At 34.7% G+C, this 21,628-nt stretch overlaps 1 protein-coding gene across 1 annotated transcript in view; it reads right to left on the reverse strand.

Moving 5' to 3' along the window:
* Positions 1–19,628, reverse strand: part of LOC108737481 (sex peptide receptor-like) — an 86,326-nt gene extending 66,698 nt beyond the window's left edge. The window contains exon 1 of the mRNA XM_018470342.2: positions 19,263–19,628. The gene's annotated coding sequence lies outside the window, so the exon portion shown is untranslated. The remainder of the gene's footprint in view (positions 1–19,262) is intronic.
* Between the last annotated feature and the right edge of the window lie 2,000 nt (positions 19,629–21,628).

Consider the following 21,628-nt stretch of genomic DNA (forward strand, 5'->3'; position numbering starts at 1 on the left):
AAATAGGCGAGATAGGTTGGTAGGACACCTTCTCCGGCATGAAAGTCTAGTCAGAGACACATTAGAGGCAAAATCAGGAGTTAAGAAGAATAGAGGTAGACCAAAATTAGATTATTGTTGGCAAATAGTTAAGAATGTGGAATGTTCTAGTTTTAAGGAAACACGAAAAATAGGAAAAAGCGGAGGTGCGTGTCCAATCAGTCTTACGACTGACAACCTTATGATGATGAAACATTAAAAGCAAATGGCCTACCGAGCTTGTGTTATATTTACGTAAAAAATATTATAATAAGATGACCAGAACTGGTGCATTTTACTATACATCTCAATTGGCGTCATCAACATCTTATATAAGTTAAACAAGGCACCATCTGCAAGTGTCGAATGAATTATCTGTACGTAAAAGTATTAACTAATAACCAGATCCTAAAAAAAGCACGTTGCTAAAAAATGTCACAACAGGCCTTCTTGCACCCTTACCATCAAAATGTAAAAAAACCTCCTTTCAACAGTACCTTGGAAACTTATTAAGTCGAATTTAATGTCATTTTACTAATTTCACTGTCTTTTCGTTAAGTTATTAGTCAAACATTTTAACAAAAGCAAAATTAAACAACCATCAAACTTTTACAGTAATAATAAAACAATCGGACAAATGCTCAGAACTGCCTAGAAATCTCATTTCCAAAACTCAAAAAAGCAAAATTCGCGGCTAAAATATTCAATATTCGCTGATGCAATCGGTAAACAGAAAAGGATTCGGTGTCATTTATTAAGGGGATTGACCGCAATAGAATGTGAATTTTCTCGAAAACGGGTTTTTATTCTAAATATTGTGATTTAACGCTGCGAGATAATTATCTAATTTTTTGTATGGCAACAGACAGAAATTCACACTAACTCGGTACGTTTTTGGTTTTCAATAATATGGTCATTAAAAGCTTTTACAACTGCTTAAAGTTGATGCTTCTTGTAGGACACGTATTTTCAATAGAAATTAAAAAATTGAAAAATGGCCTTCGACAAGCTTTAGAACAAAACTTTATTTACCTTACTACAAAATTTCAAACCTCTGTTCCAAATATTAATCTCCTGATATCTAAAACTGATAAGCATGTTTTTACTCTACAGCATGTGTACTACTTAATATAGCAGCTTTTATAAAAAATCTAGCCAAGTAGAAAAGGATTCGGTGTTATTTTTCAACGTATCAGCATCTTTTGAGTACTATTGGCTCGTGCCGAGGTGACTTTTATAAAAGATGTAACCGAGTGGACTGATTTCAAAGCTCAAAACAAGAACAAATCACTAAATTTTTTAAACTCTTGCCTAAATCTGAATATAACGATTAATTTTAATTGCGAATTTAACAATACTTTGATTTTATTTTGATATATATTGATTTTATTTTGGCGCCTTAGAACGTATCCTCAATGATTCCATACTAATTACTATTCCATATCCATGGTTTCTGTATTCACGGTATATTTATGGAACGTATACCCCGCGAATAAAGAGCTTTTACTGTGGACAGCTACCTGACCAAGGCCGGCACCCAACGCTTCCGCAGCCGCCCTACAGCCGAGATGTGCTCCCCACGTACTTTTTTTGTTTGCTCGCCTGAAAAGGCCGATCAAAGGCAAGCATTTTGAGACGACAGAGGGGATCCAAGCAGCATGCTCCGCGGCTCTTACGGCTATTCCGGAGAATGCCTTCCGTGACGACATCAATGCTTGGAAATCGCGCTGGCAGCGCTGAATCGACGCAGAAGGAGCCTATTTTGAAAGTTTTTAAAGAATTCTAACGATTGGCTCAATAAATTTTTTTAAATCGACTCAGTCCTATTATTTTCCGGACAAACCCTGTAAATGGCCCTTGTTGAATTTACTGATTTTCACTAAATGTCACATATGACGTTCACCACGTCGTTTGTGGTACTTCACCTCCTTTGATTGTTTTGTCCTTTAATTTCCAGTAGTAGGTAATGCTTATAAACGGTCAAAAATTAAATTCATTGGAATTTAAAGTAAGGATACCGTAAAGTCCAAGCCAGTTAGGAATTAGTGTCGCAAAGTAAGTCGGAATGGATATCTTTAGTTTTAGTTTCCTGATCCACGTTGATCTATGTTATTATTAGATAAATTTTAGTATCCAAATGTGTACTTGGTGATTCACATTAGTCACTAAAGTAGGTGCATATTTTAGTAGGCTAAATTAATTCCAGACGCGTCTCTCCGAAAAGATTAATGTCAGAAGTGAGATAAATCCGATAAGGGGCCGCCCCTGATGGCAAATTTAATTAATTGAACAAAAACGTGAATCGGCGAACAAGCGGAACAATCACGGCAACACTTGGAGAGAATTAATAACAAAATGTGTTCCCGACTACAAAACATGACCGCAAATATTTTTACTACACGGTGCAACATGTGAATTAATCGCTTATTATCTACATGGGTACTTATGTCAAGAAATAACAAAAACGAATAATGAAACATAAAAAGAGTAAACTGCTTATATACTAAATAGTGTTGCATGCCGCGATTTGCGTACAATCATTGCTAGATTCACGGGGCGATTGGAGGAGGTCTTTTTGGTCCGCACCAAATTCGAAATTTATTTACAGTTATACTTCATTTACTTTCTGTAGCGATTTGCCCCTTCCAATGTCTTGAATGCGCACTGGCAAAATTGTAGGTAGGGAGAAAAAAGCTCATTATACTCTCGACTCTCGTTCATTAAACATACTTTTTCATACAGTACCTGTCAAAAGTTTTGTACAGTCATGAATAGTAGATGTCTTCCAATATAAATAAACAACTCGTTGATATTTTCAGTAGTAATTGGTACCAATAACAGCACATTTGAGCAAAGAGGTTGGGTGCCAAGGTATTTAGAAGAAGAAAGAAAATTCGACGCACCAACGCGTTGGCAGTATTTAGAACAGGGAATGAGTGTAGAGGATGTAAATATTGGAAGAAAAGAGAACGATGTAGAATATGTGACAGGAAGGTAGAGTGTCTAAAACATATACGAGGATGTGAAGATAACAAAATTTGAGAAGAATGCTATGAATTGGTGAATGAGAATGGGAATAAAAATTTTAAGTACCTACTAGGGGGTCATTTTCAAGTCGAGGACTACTAAAGAGATTTGGCAAAGGAAGCCAGTGGGAGAAAGACGAATAGTTAGATAGTTTAATTTAGGTAAAATAATAATAATCACCATCATAATCGGATTGTCAATCCTAAGATTGGTTAGACACGTACCTCCATTCTTTCCTTTCATAAGCTAATCTTCGCGGACAGTAACATAACCTAGATCTACCTCTATTCTTTTTAACTCCTAATTCTGCTTCTAATATTTCTCCAACTAAACCTTCATGGCTGAAAGGATGTCTACTGCCTATTGACTCCTAGAGCGCCCTCGGTTCTCCTGCTCTTTCTATTACTTCTTCATTTCTAACCTTCTCTATCCACGTTCTCCTCATTATTCGCCTGTAACATCACATTTCGAACACTTCTTTTCTTTTTCGCTCTGCAGCCGTACATACACCTTTAACAATCTTTTTCGAATTTCTAAATTGTTCTTTGTTCAATATCTCTACTGCTTAAAATAATAACAATAGGAATTAAAAATGTGAATTACCATTATGTTTTAATAGAAACTAATAATTAGGATGGATGGATAAATCATATGGAGTTGAATCAGTTTAACTTATATATGTAATGAGTAAGCAAATGTAAAAATAACTTTTGGTTAAAATGAAGTACCTACGTATACACGTGGAAGGTGGTAGTGGGGTAAGGTGGAGTATTTTTTTTTTTAAGATAGCGTAAGTCGAATTTCTAAGACAGAAGAAAGAATTTATACAACTTATGTTTTAATAGCGTTATATGTATGTATACCTTGCAGACTGCGGAAAAAAAATATTCTGTGAAACCACGTGCGAACGATTCGGATTCTAATTTTATTTTTTCTTACGAAATGCTTTCCTCAATCGAACATTTACTCGCTGAATAAAGAAGAGTGTGTAATCTGTCTTTATAAGGCTGTAGAGAGTGAAAGGTATGCAATCTTACCTCAAGGGCTCTTTCTGTATCCAATTTGTATGGAAGCTCTCAGAAAATTCAAAAGAAATCGAACCGAGACGTAAGACTTCCATCCTACGTCCACGTCAAAAGTTCAAACAGCTTAACAATACACATAACATTACGTGTGTACAAACAACAACCTAATTTCTACATAACAATCAAATCCTGTCTTATCGTATGGTTCAAAGGAATCAAATCAAAAAAATGTAAGAACTACAAAAATGTTATGTTATTACAAAAAAAGTATAGATACCTATAGTAGTATAGTTTGTCAGGATAAACCACAATAAGGTGCGGGCAGACCTGAGTCCTCGTGTACAGTCCCGAGATCAGTATTAAATTTGAAAAAATTATGATCGATAGAAATAAAATATGAATAAATAAAACTTAATGTTAAAAAACATTTAAAATTGATATAGCTAAGTGAAATTGTTACTTGCATAAGAAGAAGCATCGTTTATCGTCTTAATTCAAAATACCTGCCATGTAGGAGCAATCTGAAGATGAGAATGTTCCGCAAAAAATCCGAGCCCCTGTAAAAAAGTAATCAGAAAGAAGCCAATAACTTTGCTGTAACATTCGCGGTTACTTTGCCCATTTCAGCTGCGACAATATTTATTACTAGCACTAACTAGAGAAGTCTTGTTCTTAAATCTAATCGAAAACTGAAATATTTCTTTGACATGGAATACTTTAGGATACTTTTTTTTAATAATTAAACAATAAGAAATGTTTCTTAAAGTATTTCATGCAATAATAATATGTGTATATGTTACTGGAAATGTATAAAATACGCCATTGTATGCAATTCCTAGGTAATGTACATAATTCCTAAAAATTGCTTGGAAATATAGACACATTTCCTAGGAATCAGATAATCCTAAATTGGAAATAATACGCCGTGCTGTTTGAAGATGTACCTATATCCATCGGTGTCGTCATTGTTTGGTTAGGGAGTTTTATGACAGACCGGAGTTACTTTAACGCCCTTCCCGCAGCAAACACGATGACCTCGAAATTTTATTCACAGAAGCATAAGATTTGTACATTCCTTGTACAATATCGGAATTTCATACAATTCCTGGGAAATATATGCTACTGCCAAAACATGGTGTTAAAAAATTTTTTGTAGATAAAAATCAAATAGAATTTCACCTTAATATGAAATATTTCTGTGAAGATTGTTCCGACTACCTTCCCAAGGTACCAAAAATTTGGAAAAAAGTCGTTGCTATTCAGATCAAGGTGGATAAACCTGATAAATTTGTTGATGTCATGGCGCGCTTTCGTACCGACGCTAACGTAAAAAATTACATTGCAAACATCCACTCCAGAATACATAATCTGGAGATGCGTCAAGCCGAATTTGGAAACTATGACATGACTCTTCCTGGCATAGCGAAGGAAATCTCGTCCAATCCAAAGTTCAAAGGAAAGTTTTAAGTGCACAGTAAAACATTCGTATTTTTAATCTAGAAAATGAGTTAAAATGGCTCAATTATGAACAGTTTATGTCAGTTCAGATAGGGTTTGGTTGAATTTGATTGGCTCCTTTTCCAAGGATTTTCGAATTTTTTCAAAACATCTTCCCCCCGCTTTTCTTTAATTTAACAAATTTAATTCCATTGCTGTTGCTTGAGAATACAAAAAACTAGAACATTTCAGCGGCGAAAGTACAAAAAGAAATCGCATTTACCCCTTATTAGAAAGGAGTATTACCATACCCGTATGGTTTTCAGCCCTGCTTCGGCTTGAGTGGCAATTTCCAGGAAGAGAATGTTAAAAACTTTCCTAAATAAACAGTAAATGCGCGGACCTCGGGAGGAAAGTAAAGTGCCTCCAGGACTGTGTCGATCCCGCCTTCGGCCCGGGTGTCAGTTCACACCCGAATGAGAATGTCGTACATACTTATTTCCTTTGGTGGGTAATATAATAGACGTTCATACTTAATTCATATTATCAAAATCCTGTGAAATTGTTAATATCGTAAAACAAGCATATGATATAAATCAAAATTTTAGAATCGCTCAATTCGAAATTATACGTATATCGAAAGTCTATATCCCCTTTTCTAGTATACGTCTGTCTTATTGATTTCATGGATTTTATTTGGGGATATGATATGATGGATAATGCCTAGTTACCTCCCATATACATGTTTTTAATTAAGGTTAAAATTTTCCGTATGTCGAATCCCCTACTAATTATACATCAATTGCCTCCCAACGGCGGCGGACTTTGAGTGCTAATTTGCCACTATAAAGCCATAAAGAGTTGTTTAAATAATCCAGCCTCACATCACATCTTAATATTATTCATATATTATAGACACCACAATAACAATAATAATTTTATCAGACTACCCTTCTATTGGTCAAATACAAGACAAACTAGAACTAATAAAGTTTTTCTGGATGATTCCATCAAAAAGCTAGACGCACACGAATTTCCAAGCATTGAATTTGTTAAGGTAGTGGGAAACCATTTTAAAATTAAATAAATAAACATTTCATAATTGATATGTATTTTCTTTCTGAAATTATTTTATCTTTAATTTACTGAAGTGAACTATAAATATATAATGATTTTTGATAAATAAAATCGGTAAGTAGTCGTTAACTTTATCGGAGCTGATATGAACGGGAGGGAACTCGGCTAGTACTCGGGCGGGAATTCGACTATCTATATTTTAACCAAAACTACCTGCGGGAGAGAATTCGGCACCGCCGGATATGATTAGGTGCACTGATAGAAAAACAAACTTGAAAGTTTGTCGTTTATAAATCTTATGACCCTGACGGTAACTATTTTCGTACCGGCTACGTTATTTATACATTATTGAAACATGAAAATAGCCATAACAGAATTTATCTCTGTCTCTAGCTGTTAGTTTGAGTACACGATACGGTATGTCACGTCAACTCGTCATCATAAAAATTTGTAGGTTTTTATGGCGTATTTGGCTGTAATTGTCAAGAGTAGGCCGAGTTTTTAATACAAAGTTTCAATCACAAGGACCTTTATTATCAAAGAAGAATATAACTCTACACGTTATGACAATTTGCACGTCTAATATCGAATGCCAATAATTGATCTTAAATACTGCACCTCTCCTTTGCAGGCCCCAAGTTACAATTTATGTTGTTTATATTGTGACTTATAGAGTTTATAAACATATAACGACATCTACTTCTGGAATCATGAGATTTGTGATAAGTTGACCATGGAGCCTTACATAAATATAATTATAAATTTTCTGTTTATTCAATTTTAATAAGCAAAGAATCTAGACACTTAAGGATTGGAAGGTTTATATTAGTGTGAATCTAGGCACTTAAGGGTTGGAAGGTTCATATTAGTGTGAATCTTGGCACTTAAGAGTCGGAAGGTTTATATTAATGTAAATCTAGGCACTTAAGTGTTGGAATGTTTACATTAGATTGAATCTAGGTACTTAAGGGTTGGAAGGTTTATATTGGTGTGAATCTGGGCAGTTAAGGATTCGAAGGTTCATATTAGTGTGAATCTAAGCACTTAAGAGTCGGAAGGTTTATATTAATGTGAATCTAGGCACTTAAGTGTTGGAAAGTTTACATTAGAATGAATCTAGGCACTTAAGGGTTGGAAGATTTAAGTTAGCATGAATCTAGGCGCTTAAGGCTTGGAAAGTTTATATTGGCGTGAATCTAGGCACTTAAGGGTTGGAAGGTTTATATTAGTGTGAATATAGGCAGTTAAGGTTTGGATAGTTTATATTAGTGTGAATATAGGCACTTAAGGGACGAAAGATTTACATTAGTGTGAATATAGGCAGTTAAGGGTTGGAAGGTTTATATTAGTGTAAAGAACCAACAACGACATTTCGCCTCTATCAAGTTACGTACGCTACGTTGTACGTCTTTGAGTTAGATAAGCATAAGCAACCCACTTTGATAAAGACTCCCAAATAAAGGCGAAGCATTTATGTTGGTTCTTCACACTTATATAAACCTTCCAACCATTAAATGCCTACATTCACACTAATTTAAATTAGGTTTAAACCTTCCGACTCTTAAGTGCCTAGATTCACATTAATATAAACCTTCCAACCCTTAAGCGCCGACATTCACACTAATATAAACCTTCCAACCCTTAAGTGCCTACATTCACACTAATATAAACCTTCCAACCCTTAAGTGCCTACATTCACACTAATATAAACCTTCAAACCCTTTATAAACCTTCAAACCCTTAACTGCCTAAATTCTTTGCTTAGTCATATCCAAACTAAGAGGAAGAAATATAGAACATTTCACTACAATTTTACAAAAAATACCAATAAAACATTTAACGTGAGAGTAGAATATGAAGACTGTGGATTGTAGAAATGGAATAAATAAACAATAAACTTACTCTAATTATCACAAAACTTTTGCGAGACTCGCGTTGATAATGACCACATTGGAAGTAAGAAAAAGTCTGGCTACAGTGACCAAGTTCTGTGATAATTAAGGTGAATCTCCTTTTAGTTTATAATTAATGTAGTTCGCCCTTTATGGCATGAGTAAACATATTAATTAAAAAATCTTGAAATAGTAAATGGAAATGTGGACAATAACAGGGGTACATGGCATAAAGAAACTGCTCAGATATTGTTGTATATTCTACAAGATACTTCATTCTTCTATTATAAGAAGCTCTAATAACACCACCGTCTGGACAAATAAAAACGATGAATTTCCCAGTTTTTCTCGATTTTCTCCGATCGAATAAAACAAGGTCTCAACATGGCGAGTTTTTCATCCCCTACATGTCAAACTGAATCTCCAACGCCGCTTAAATGCCGCAGATTCAGTTTGTTCAGCAGATGCCTTCATGTTACCCTTATCAAACATACGAAATACTAACTACAATTAACAGTAAATATCAGCAGGTGGGTACCAATACCTTGGATATATAATATCAACCTGCTTCTAGCGGAGCATCTTCGGTTTGATCAATGATTTATCGAAGCTAAGTATCTGTGATATGCTCATCATCATAAGGTCGTCAGTCTAAGACTGATTGATCCACTTTCACCTATCCTGAGCTAATCTTAGCATTTCCTTAAAACTAGAACATCCCACATCCTTAATTATTTGCGAACAGAAATCTAATCTAGATCTAACACTACTCCTCTTAATTCCTGTTTCTGCTTCTTATATGTCTTTAATTAGCCCCTCATGCTTGAAGCTTATCAACCTATCTCAACTATTTCCTATTGACTTTCATAGTGACCCCGGTTCTTCTATTATTTCTAATACCTCCTCATTTCTAACATTCTCTGTCCATGATATTCTCATCATTCGCCTATAACACATTTCGAACACATACAACCTTTTCTCTTTCGCTGCGCCCTCCGTCCATGTTTCACACCCATACTGCTGCGCGTTCCAAACATACACCTTTAATAATGTCTTTATCGAATTTCTGAATTAACTGTTTGCGAGCATACTAGTGACTTGTTTTAGTTTAAGGCGACTCGACCCTGCGCTATCATCTATTTTATGTCTCTACTGTTCCTACATCGTGAATTATCTGACTCTGTAGATACCTAAAATCGGCCACTTCTTCTAATTTTTCATCTCCTATCTTTATATTCTAACTCCTCCTTGCTAGATGCTAATACTGCTATCAATAAGTACGAAATCACAATTTACGTATGGCAATATCAATAAATTGCTGACTACTCAATGCTCTTTATTTAATATAGCATACCCCCCAAACAGTCTCCAAGCAAAAACCAGCAAGATTAGATTCTAAATTTTACATTTTTTTTTAACAACCGAAAAAAAGAACAAGATCCAGTCGGTAGCCAAAAGATGAGCTCTATGAACATTTCTTTTGCTAAATTACATAATGTGCGTATATAGCTGTGAGTTCATACATTAATCACTGTATATAATAATAGCTGATAAACAATGCGTAAAAGATCAATTTAACCCAATTACACACATGACTACTGTCTGTTGTTTGAGCTTAATACATAAATCGCGGATACGTAGGTAAACAGAAGCTTCCCATTTTTTTTTTTTTTTGAAACGTCAAACGAAGGTAAACAACTATTTTAATTAACGAACCAGGAAAAAAAGAAATCATTTTCATCGGAACGAAAGTAACAAATAATGTACTTGTATGAATTAATTTCAATTAGTTTAGGGAATCAACTGCTGGAAGGAAATAAAGAAAAAAAAATGATTTGTGTAATTGCCCTAATAATAAGCAATAGCACGCCAGGAACTACCTACTAATAGTATTAAGTACGCATTATTTCCAAAGCCTATTACGATTAACGTCACGTACGTACATGGAACTTTCTATAAATAAAGGACCAGCCCATGTAATGTAGGTACTAATTTAATGACTTCTAATTAGGTTCTATTGGTCTGTGCCACATCCAAGAGGAACTTCTTAGAAGTAATGATAAACAAACATGTACAAACAGTTTTGCAAGAAAATCTTCAGGTGTTAGGTACTAAGCAAAATTAAAAAAAAAAAAGAACGTTATCGAACACTACATTTCGAACGCTTCTAACGTTTTCATTTCCGCCGCGCCCACCGCCTGTTTCGCACCCGTACAGCGTCGCGCTTAAGACATACATCTTTAACAGTCTTTTTAGAATGTATTGCAAGAATTGAGTATAATATAACGATGTATTTTTATGCTTTCTTGCATTATGAGTCCATGCTGATAGTAATAATAAAAATAGGTAATAATACCACTGACAATATACTTGTGAGTGTACACTGAACGTTTACTCTAAACTAGAAATTGCATATTTTGTATTTTAGGTGTTGTAATATTGCACTTTGAACTTCATCATCATCATAAGGTCGTCACCCCTAAGACTAGTTGGACTCGCACCTCCACCCCTCTTATCCTGAGCTAATCTTCGGATTTCCCTAAAGCTAGAACATCCCGCATCCTTAACTATTTGCGAACGGTAATCTAATCTAACTCTACCTCTACCCCTCCTAACTCCCGTTTCTGGTGTCTTACTAACCTATTTCGCCCATTTCTTATTGACTTCCATAGAGTCCTCTGTTCTCCTATTCTTTCTAATACCTCTTCATTTCTAACCTCCTCTATCTACGGTATCCTCATCATTCGCCTGTAACACCACGTTTCGAACGCTTCTAACTAGTGTCCGACCGAAACTGTTTTTTTGACGATCGAAACTGAATTTCGGCAACGGTCTCAGTTTCGGCCGAAACCGAAACCGAAACCGAAACTTCCTTATAAGGATCATGTTTTGAGAGAAAAATAAAGAAAACGTTATTATAATCAGTCANTGTGAATTCCCACATAACTATAGAATTAAAATATATGTATATACAGTCAGGACTGAACAGGTATAGTTCTGTGAGTAATTTTTTTCACATTTTTCTTTGTAGGTATTTTTTGTTTTCTCCTTGTAAGTTTTAGCATTCTCTAAAAAGTTTTGACTTCTAATACTGCTCGTTTTCGACAATAATGTTTTTTAAATTGTTATTCAATACAAACAGCCTCGTTTCGGTCATATGTGGCACATTCTAATACAAAAATGATAACTATATACAGTGCAAAAATGCAAAAACATGCTAACCAATAGCGTGGAAATGGGAAACGAAAAAAACTTTATGCATAGATGAGGGAACTCATGGAATAGTGAGAGTTGCCAAAACATATATAGTGGTCAAGCAGGAAAGAAGTTTTGCAAAAGGATTAAGAAACACCAGGATGCCTTTACTAAAAATAAAAATACATCCGCTTATGCTAACCATCTATTCGAAGAGAAACGTCAACCCAGCAATTTTGAATTTAAAATTTTACACAATTAAAATCATCATCATAAGGTCGTCAGTCCTAAGACTGATTGGACACGTACCTCCACTCCTTCCTATCCTGAGCTAAAATTCGCATTTCCCTAAAACTAGAACAGCCCACATCCTTAACTATTTGCGAACAGTAATCTAATCTAGGCCTACCTCTACCCCTCCTAACTCCTGTTTCTGCCTCTAATATGTCTCTGACTAGACCTTCATGCCTGAGAAGGTGTCCTACCAACCTATCTCGCCTATTTTTTATTGCCTTATATTGAGTCCTCTGTTCTCCTATTCTTTCCAATACCTCTTCATTTCTAACCTTTTCTACCCACGATATCCTCATCATCCGCCTATAACACCACATTTCAAACGAAAATAAGAGATATAAATTGAACCTTCTCGAAATCGATAACTAGAATCGTCTTAAACATATCCTTAATGGCCAGTAAGATATTAATAAAATTCACCTTTGTTAAATATCCCTCCCTCCCCGTACTTCATGATTTTGTGTATAAACTGTGTAAATGTTTATGTTCCTCATGAAGTTATTGAAATATTTTGTTAAACTCTAAAGCACCTGTGTTCTATTTCTTATGTTATAAGGGAACTAGCTTGATTGACTGATTGTTGCACTTCACAGTCGAAAATATTGAGGCATGAAATCTTGATGGGATATTCTGACGATTACTTAGGGACGCACTAAGAACGGATTTCACAAAAATATCATTCTAAAGGGATAAAAGGAAATTCTAAGAATGATGTATATTCTTCAATTTTCATCAGAATTATAATTCTTGAGATATAAGTGGTATTAAATATTCATCACATGCTTATACAGTTCGTACGAAAGTAATTGGAATCTCAAATACATGTAGACGAATGAGGCGTCATCTGAGAGAAAGTTGTTGAGTACTTATTAAATGTTTATCCATTTATCACCACAGACGAAGCCACGACGGAAAACCACTGTTTTAAATAATATAAACGAGTGAAGTGTCATTCGAAAAATATCAAAATTTTAAGGATGACGATTGTTCTTCAGTTTTTTTTATCAGAATCATAGTTTTTGAGTTATAAGCAATATTAAATTTTCATCACATATATGGTAGATACACTGCTTACGAAGCTACGACGGGTAACCGCTATCTCAAATACAGGTGGGTTAGGTGACATCCAAGACAAGATTTTTGAGTTATTGAATGTTTGTACACTTATGATACGGGTAACTGCAATCTCAAGTATAGACGAGCAAACTAAAAATATAGAAATTCTGAGAATGCTCTTAGATTTTCCATCATAAAATCATAGTTCTGAAATTATAAGCGGTTTTAAACATTATCACCTATACACTGCGGATGAAGCCACGGCGGGTAATCGGTATCTCAAATATAGATGATTCAGTTTGTTTATTGTTCTTAACCTAACGTAACCGCTATCTCAAATAGATATGGAAGAATGAAGCCCTATTCAATAGAAAATCTTTTTTCCACTTATCACATAGATATACATTGCGGGTGAAGTTACGACGGGTAACTGCTGTCTCAAATGTAAACGAATCATAGTTCTAGGGTTATAAGCGGTTTTGAACAATATTATATGTACACTGCGGACGAAGCCGCAACGGGTAATCGGTATCTCAAATATAGACGATTGAGTTTCTTTATTGTTCTTAAGTAATCAGCGGTATTAAATATGTACTTATAGTATTCACATACAATGTGGACGAAGCCAAGATGGGTAACCGCTATCTCAAATACATACGACAGAGTGAGGCTAGATTCAATAAAGAATCGTTATGCTTGTCTACTTATCACATATACATTGCGAGTGAAGTTACGACGGGTAATTGCTATCTCAAATATAGACGAGTAACCTATCATTTAAAAAATATTGAAATTCTGAGATTAACGAATGCTCATATATTTTTCATCACAGAATCATAATTCTGGGATTATCAGATTCCTGAAAGGAGGCTGAAGAGGGCCTTCGGCCCTACCTTCCGGCGTACCCCAGAAGGACTTCCCGCCAGCCAGCATTAGTGGCTGGTGGAAAAAAAAATACCCAGAAGTATTCTTTCGACCCTACAGATCACCAGATGTCCAAGGCCGAAAGCAGGATGAGTCCAGACGTGCTCTCGGGACGAAATATCTTTTTTCTCTTTTCAGTAGATAACGAGATATGTATCTACAGTTTTAAACGTTATCACATACATACTGCGAACGTGGCCATGGCGGGTAACGGCTACCTCAAATTTAGGCAAATGAAACGTCATTACATGAATGGCAAATTCCTCAATTTTTCATCAAAAACATAATTCTTGAGTTACAAGCGGTAATATATTGCAGGTGAAGCCGCGACAGGTAACAGATTTTGTTACCGCTGTTCGATTCAACACTCACTAGAGCTCTTTTAAAATATTTCACTTCAAAATCAAATACAAAATTTAAAGAAATTTATTATTCATATATTAATTTTATCAAAATCGTGCAATTTTTGAAAACAGATACATGAATAAAAATAAAATGTAGCGGAGAGAGAAAAAAAATTCTACTGCTTGCATACAAATACGACTTAGGATTACTATTATAAATTTACCTTTCAGAAACCATGCTTTCTAATATTAGCATATTGTATATTTGAAGTAAAGGTATGATAAATTTCAAAATAGCTTATAGTTTAGTTTTTCAAAAAGGATATGCATACGTAGTATTTCATAAACTGATGATTAAAGCAGATTTCACTTACGCAGAAATTTTTTTAAATTTTCCAAACCTTGATCAGGCGTTTTCTTCAATTGTTTCCTTAAAAGTCTGAATTAGGAAAAAGGAAACAAAAACTAGGTATNTGTGGTTTAATGTGTTTGAGTTAAAAACATCTATATTGTACAGTTATTGGGTTTAAATATTGTAGGCTAATATTTTTATTTTATTACCCAGTCCCCTGCGTTATATGGCGAACTCCTCCCCCTCTTTTGGTCCTTCCCCTATTATATCCACTTTTATTTCGGTAAAAACAATGACATCAGCTTCAAGGTGCTGGCATTTACTTGATACGAGGTTAAACGGCATAACCCGTTTTGTCATTAAAACCTTGATACTTCACACTTCATCCCTTTGAATGCTCGCCTTCCAAACTTCCTGGTCACGGGACATTTTTGTAATAGATACGAAAATCAAAAATGGTAATTTTCAATATACATATTTTGTAATTTAAAGGTCACAAAAGCATTCAACATTATTTTTGAGAAGAAGTACCTACATAAGTATGTATTACGCATATAACAACAGCAATATGATGATGTCTTTTTGTTTAGTTGAAGAGAGGATTTTTTGAAAAATATTTATTTTTTATTTCATGTTGGGAAATTGAATCTCACGTGTCGCACCCTTGTTTACTAATGTACCTACTGAAACTCTTCGATTTCAATCAAATATAAATACGTACACGGTAGAGAATGTTGAACACTCTTCGTAAATAAATCTATATATTTTCAATTTACGCTAATGATAAACGCTAGGAAATAAAGTAATCCTTAAACACTAAAATATAGTTTTATTATTAATCATCAGCTTATTCCAGAATATCCGATCATGCGCTATCCCAGGCACACAAATTCCTTTACAAAATGATACACGAAGCTAGTACCTATGCGTAATGGTGTTGTTTAAATTATTGCATTTTTTATCGTATACGTAACTATAGAACAACTTATGAAATCATAAAAAATGGATCAATCGAAAATAAAATAATTAAATGTATTTGTGAATTAAATTTTTTTTAACAATTTTACCCACTACAGATAACCTCAAATTAAAAAGGAAAAATTGTTGCTATTACTCCCTCGCCGAGAATCGAACCCGCGCCTCTGGTTTTACGTACGAATAGGTATTGCACCACTTAATTTAGTGCTTAAAACCAGAGGACCGGGTTCAGTTCCCGGCAAGTAACAGAAGCAAATTTTTTTTATCATTAATTTGGGGTTGTCTGTCATCATCATAAGTTCATCAGTCCTAAGACTGGTTGGACACGTACCTCCACTCTTTCCTATTCTGAGCTAAACTTCGCATTTCCCTAAAAACAGCCCACATCCTTAACTATTTGCGAACAGTAATCTAATCTAGGTCTACCTCTACCCCTCCTAACTTTTGTTTCTGCCTCTAATATGTCTCTGACTAGACCTTCATGCCTGAGAAGGTGTCCTACCAACCTATCTCGCCTATTTTTTATTGACTTCCATAGAGTCCTCTGTTCTCCTATTCTTTCCAATACCTCTTCATTTCTAACCTTTTCTACCCACGATATCCTCATCATCCGCCTATAACACCACATTTCGAACGCTTCTAACCTTTTCTTTTCCGCCGCTCCTACTGTCCATGTTTCACACCCGTACAACGCCGTGCTCCAAACATACACCTTTAACAACCTTTTTCGAATGTTGTCTGTAGCGAGTTAAAATTAATTAAAAAAAATAATAATTCAACAATATATCGAATTAACCCTATAAAAATTCAAAGTATCTTAAAGAATAATTAACATGCAACCTACCCTCACCTAATTTAAACTAATATAACCTAAGCAACCCTGATAAATTTCTATGGAACAGGTAAAATGTATGCGTTCGTTGCTATAATGAAGTGCTTTAAAGCCCTCATTTTAACTTCAAGTTTTATCATTCTCCCTTAATTTATCCCTTTTAAAGTGCATTTAATTGCAACCCTTGTAATTAAAGTACTTGTTGAAGACCACGCACACATGTATTCAACTTCAAAATTAACTTGCAAGATTTATAATCGACAGACAGGCGACAAAAAGCGAATTTTAAAAAGCCAAAGCTGATGTGAAAACGACTACAGTATCATCACAATACAAATACAGTATCTTAATATTTTTCAAATGAAAGTTTCAACTGTAGTATCATTCTGAACATGGTATTTATTTTCTATAGCTCTCCACTAAATCGAAATCTGTTCTAAACTTTATCAAATGAATTTCGGAAAGTTTCATTAGGAAAAAGTAGGCTAATACTCAGTTTCTTTTCATTGAAAAGCTTAAGGCTTTACAAGTTTCTAATGCGGTCATGTGAACAAACCCTTCATTACTACAAAAATCTCAAAATAGACTACTTCCGCGACCGAATAATGATCCGCACGGTTCTGTTTTGTTTGTCATCTAATATTTGTCCCTTAAAAACAAAAACAACTCTTCCTATTTCTTCCTGTTTATCCTGCAAGCATTGTGTGTAGCTAATCATATTACACCTTCATATCATATACAAAACAGTTACAAGTTGTTTTGTCATGAATAATAATTTTTAAACACAAACATATCTCATTGTCTATACAACGAAAGTGATTCAAGCCGTTTTTGTAGATTGCGTTAGTAAAATTTTTTGCCTTTTTTTAATCATTACAAAAAAGTGGCTTTTAAGGTGGTTTTTATTCTTTTTTTATTTTTTTGGACAATAACTATTGCTGCTTGGTTTACACGTCCAAACAACTTTTAGCCTGCTACCTTTTATTACAATCTAAAATCCCCCGCTATAGTGGATTATTTTCTATGGTATGTATTAATGAATCAATTCTTCTGTCCACACTCAACCATGAGAATAACCGTTTGTTACACAGAGTTGGTCAGTACACAGATAATATGGTAACCCATCAACCAAGATCAAAACATGTCTAGGTGATAAACAGTTTTCACTGCACTCCTTTTTAAATCAATCGGACGAATATACAATAATCATTGTCATATCGTTCTAATCAACTACCGAGCGGCATGGCCTAGAGGTCTAGACCATTGCTTAGCATTCGGGAGGACACCGGTTCGATTCCGGGTCCGTCTACCTTCGTCCAAGTTTTTCTGTGGTTTCCTTGGATCACTTAGGCAAATGCTGAGGCAGTAATATTTCACAGATAATCTTTCATTCTCTTCTGTCTTCATTTCGTCCGTCCCATCTTTCTCACCCGAACCACCACCCACCCATTCCCACAATTCCTGAAAGCAGGCTGAAGAGGGCCTTCCTCCCTACCTTCCGGCATAGTCCGGAGGGACTGCCCGCCCACCAGCATTACTGGCTGGTGGCAATGAAACACCCAAAAGTTTTAAGTTTTTTTCTAATCAACTGTATAAGCAATTCAAATAGAACATCCTGTATTTTATGTCAACAGCAGTTGTAAAATTTAATTAATCCTCTATCGAAAAAACCTTAAATTTTTAGATGTTTCATTCCCACCAGCCACTAATACTGCCGGGCGGGCAATACCTTCAGACTCTTCAGTCTCCTTTCAGGAATCGTGGGAATGGGTGGGTGGTGGTAGACAGGAGAGAATAAAAGATTATCTGTGAAATATTACAGTCGCAGCATTTGCCTAAGTGATCCAAGGAAACCACAGAAAAGCATGGACCAAGACAAACGGACCCAGAATCGAACAGACGTCTTCCCGAATATTAAACAATATTCTAAACCTCTAGGCAATGCCGCTCGGTCCTCTATCGAATACCATATTATATTTTTATTCCTTTTATTATTATTTTCATACTGTTAGCGATTTCAACAGAAAATCCCAAACGCAAAACGGTTTTAACAAATTTAATATTTATCAAGTCGGCTGTAACTTTTTGACAGGTCAGAATTACATGACAGACTTTGATTAACAACACTTAAGATTTATGGGATAGTTTAAAGAAGAAAAACGTAGGAGTGATGGAAATACAACAAATTATATTGCCTTTTTTCAAAATGAAGACCATCTGATTCTAAACATAAACATATTCTCTTTTCTAAGTCCAGCAACATTAGCCAACTTTTATGGATCTTAATGATGTGTTATAAACAATTCCTATAACATATCCCCACAAAAGTTTCAGCGGTGGCCTGCACGATCCACCCAATTCCTTTTTATGAGGATCCATCCCCATCTCTATCTCCAACTACACCAGAAAATATATGAAACAGGGGATTAGAGAAGCTTTAAGAATCATAGATCCAAGATAGAGATAGAGAGTTTTGATTGCATTTCTTTTTAAATAAATTGGACGAATTTACATTAATCTTTGCTATATCGTTCTAATCATCACAGAATAACTATGTAATATTCAATTATTGTGTTTCTAAAAGAACTATCATGTACTCACTCCAAAACTTCAAACATTGAAAATGTCCAGTATATATAAATAAACTGAAGACGTGCTTATGCTAAACCAATTTTATAAATTACAAAAGTGGTCTTAGTAACTTTAATTACATTTTGATTATCATCACAATTTGAAGTTCAGGAAGAAAAGCGATTATTCCCCTAGCACCTAACCAACATAATGAAATTTAAAAAACGCCATTCAACTTACCAAAATGTTTCTTTCCATTATCCCTTTCTTGTTTCCCCCAGATGTTGCCACAATTTCATTATCACCGGCAAAATTAATGAAAAACTTTTCGACAGCTACTCGATAATTAATTGTTAAGTGAAAACTTTTCTTTATTGCGTACGCAAAATCGGCGAAGGCTGGGAACATCAACCACCACGGTTAACTAACAAAAGAGCGTCTGATCCGAAAAACTCGAAAAAGCGAAAATGCTATCGCAAACGTTATTGCACGATAGCGCATGCGACGATTCTCAGATGCGAATTAAATGATAAAAACGAAAACTAAACCAAAATTCCGTCGATTTTCATTTTTGTTTAGTCTGCAATGTATACAATTTGAACATGATAAAACTACAATATAAAAGCCTGCCCACCAAAAAGTTAAAAATAATTAAGTCGACACCGAAAACCAAACAACTACATACTTACAATTAATATAAACAAATTGTAAGTTATTAGGTTCATATATACTTTACCTAGTCATTACATTTTTGAAGTCGGTGCCAAGTAATATACGGATGTTGATTTATACTAAATCGGCCTATAATTTTATGAAAACAGTGATATAAAAAAACCTTACGTCAGTCGGCATTAGAAGTGTCAAAGAAGAAACAAAAGAATATAGTGAATATAGTCAAAGCTATAACAAAATTTTTTTGTAAAATAAATCAATGAAAGTGCGCAAAAACTCTAATTAAAAATAATACAAGCTTAATTTATGATCATCATCATCATCATCATCATCATCATAAGGTCGTCAGCCCTAAGACTGGTTGAACACGTACCTATCCTGAGCTAATTTTCGCATTTTCCCAAAAACAAGAACAACCCACATCCTTAACTACTTGCGAACAGTAATCTAATCTAAGTGTCTACCTCTACCCCTCCTAACTCCCAGTTCTGCCTCTAATATGTCTCTCACTAGACCTTCATGGCTGAGAAGGTATCCTAACCTATCTCGCCTATTTCTTATTGACTTCCATAGAGTCCTCTGTTCTCCTATTGTTTCAAATACCTCTTCATTTCTAACCTTCTCTATCCACGGTATCCTCAACGTTCGCCTGTAATGCCACATTTCAAACGCTTCTAACCTTTTCTTTTTCGTCGCGCCTACTGTCCACGTTTCGCACCCGCACAACGCCGCGCTCCAGACATACACCTTTAACAACCTTTTTAGAATTTCTAAATTAACCATTCGCGAGCATAGAAGTGACTTCTTTTTATTGAAGCCGACCCGACCCTACGCTATCTGCTTTATATCCCTACTACTCCTTCCGTCCTGACTTATCTGACTTCCTTGATACCTAAAATCAGCCACTTCTTCTAATTTTTCCTCTCCTATCTTTAAATTCACTTTTTCCCTACTTTTTCTTCCCTTGCATACCAGTATTTTTGTTTTACTTTTATTTTAGCTTAACTTATAAAAAGGAAAAATATTTACATGACAATTGAACATTCTGCATACTTATTTATTTATTTATTTTACAAAAATATATAATGCATGCTACAGAAGGGAAGTTAATCCTTCAGCTTGGATAATACAAAATAACAAAAATATAAAAACTTACAACTAATAGAAAAAAATTCGATACAAGAAAAATAAACTAAATTTAAACCACAAATAAATTAAAATAATCTGAAAATTAAACAATTATCAAAAGTTAACAAAGAATCATTTTACTTACTATGTTCATGTTAACTACCTTTTTGATTAGTAGTGAAAACGCTATCAAGCGGTGCTTACATTTTCAATTAAGCTTACCTCGAACGTAAAATAAAGTAGGTAAATATTTGTTAGACTTCCTCTTCCTTTTTGTAGTACTTATAACAGTTAAAAAAAGCAAAATTAATTTAATATTTTAGGCATTTCCATAACTATGAGCGATTATAGAGTAGGTATTATTATAAATTGACTCTCCTTACTTCTGCATGTCTAACTGATACAACCATCTACGGAAACTTCAATGCTCGATCAAGAAAGAAACCCATCCGAAAGATAATGAATAACATGCCAAATGACAAAGCAAAAGAAACAATATCTGCACTAAATGACTTAAACATTTGAGGTTTGTATTTGCTCTTAATATCTTGTTTATTACATTCCATTTGAAAAGGTAGTCTGTATATCTTCGATGTACCTATTTTCCGTTAATTTACTCACTTAAATGGAGAAGTGTGTTGTGAGCCACATTTGCAATCTGTAGGAATCCCCGAAAATGTACACTCATGAATTCGTCGGATCTGCAGGTAAATCATTTTTGTATGGTATAATTGAACCAATATGGGATTTATATGTACTAAACGGCTAAACTTCGCAACCACGCCTTTTACTTTATGGTAACTCAG

This window comes from Agrilus planipennis, unplaced genomic scaffold (assembly GCF_000699045.2).
Source record: "Agrilus planipennis isolate EAB-ADULT unplaced genomic scaffold, Apla_2.0 scaffold155, whole genome shotgun sequence".
In the NCBI taxonomy this organism is placed as follows: Eukaryota; Metazoa; Arthropoda; class Insecta; order Coleoptera; family Buprestidae; genus Agrilus; species Agrilus planipennis.